Below are 1653 nucleotides of genomic sequence, written 5' to 3'. Positions count from 1 at the left end.
CCTGTTTAACAGCTTATTGCAAAAAAGCCAAAAGTAAAAGTAAGAGCAGCTTCACCAGCAGACACAGAGTTAAACAAGGAGTCCCAGAAACGCAAGAGAAGCCAGTTTTGCAGAAACCGCCAGAGATAATATAAATTATTTCTCCATATGTCCCAGCCTACCCCACTTTACCGAGGCCAACAGCCCCCTCAGAAACTAGATTCAGGAGCTAACATGCCCCAGGTCTCACCTCAAAGGGGAGGATCGGAGCCTTGAGAGGCCAAGGAAGGAAGTTAAGATAGTCAAGTGGGCTGTCTCAGATCTGGTCTTGCACGAGCTATGCAAATGCCTCTCAGGGAGACACGAGGACCTGTCTATTATAATGACCAGGCCCACATCCGGAGGGGAAAACAGACTTTCATCTATCAGTCGATTTCAACCACTGATCTACTAAACTGGAAACAACCTGAACCTGCCACCTTGCTCCCGGCAGCTAGAGCCCTGTCGAGCATGACTATGTAGAGGTGTTGGACTCAAGTTTACTCTAGCAGACCTGACCTCTGGGACCAGCCTGGGCATCAGTAGACTAGGAGCTATACGTGGGCGGGAACAGCTTCATCAACCCACAAGGAGAGAGGTGTGCAGAATATGAGGTGGTAACCTGGAACACTGTCGTTAAGCTGAGCTCATTGCTTTAATTCGAGCCTTAGAACTCAGTGAAGGTAAGACTGTAAACATTTACACTGACTCTCGGTATGCCTATTTAACCCTCCAAGTGAATGAAAAATTATATAAAGAAAAGAGCCTGTTAAACTCCAGAAGAGAGGGGAAAGAGCGCCCAGAGAATGCAAGACAAAATCAGCGTTTGCAGAGGTACTGAGAAGCACTTCTGCAGAGGCTAAGAGTTGGTAGAAAAAAACAAGTAATATAAAAAAAGATTTCAGGAATGCTTCAAGGAGCTGACAAGAGCCTAAGTCAGTTTTATAAGAGACTCTATAAAGCATTCTGGCTTTATACCCCATTTAACCCTGAGGCTGCTGAAAATCAGTACATAATAAATACTTCATTTGTAAAGCAAGCCCAGGGTAACATCAAGCAGAAGCTGCAGGCACAAATACCACCTAGTCTAGAAAAGTGGCCACCAAGGTGTGTGTTAACTGTGACCAAGGAACAAAACTGGGAAAGAGCAAAAGAAAAGGAAAGACTAAGAGTAAGCGTAAAAAGAAAAATTAGCAATGTGAGAGGACGTGGATGTAGACGTGAAAGAAGTCAAGTTAGGCAAGGATTCAAGAGCCGGACAAGGCTAGAGAGAGATTAATGTGCAAGATGCAAAAAGAAAGGACATTAGAAAGGTAAATGTTCAAAAGGCAATAAACGAAATGGCCAAGGCTGCAAGACAAAGAGGCCATCGGCCAAGGGCTGCCGCACCTTGGAGGAACCAAATATAGATTTGATCAGACTGACAGGAGCTGAAGAAGGTAAAGACTAGGGCAGACCCGGCACCTTCTCATTAGGCTCCCAGGAGCCCGCGGTCACATTGGAAGTTAAAAGCAGCAAGATTCTGCCGTATCTGCATTCCAATTTCTCACTGAAGGCTGAGTCACTAAATAGAGTTACAAAGGGGGTGCGGGAGGAGAAGAACCCCTCCTCTAAGAAACTTAAACAGGGCCTGGC

This window comes from Colobus angolensis, unplaced genomic scaffold (assembly GCF_000951035.1).
Source record: "Colobus angolensis palliatus isolate OR3802 unplaced genomic scaffold, Cang.pa_1.0 Scaffold1, whole genome shotgun sequence".
NCBI classification, from domain to species: domain Eukaryota; kingdom Metazoa; phylum Chordata; class Mammalia; order Primates; family Cercopithecidae; genus Colobus; species Colobus angolensis.
The sequence above is the reverse complement of the archived record's forward strand: the minus strand, read 5'-3'. Positions refer to the sequence as shown.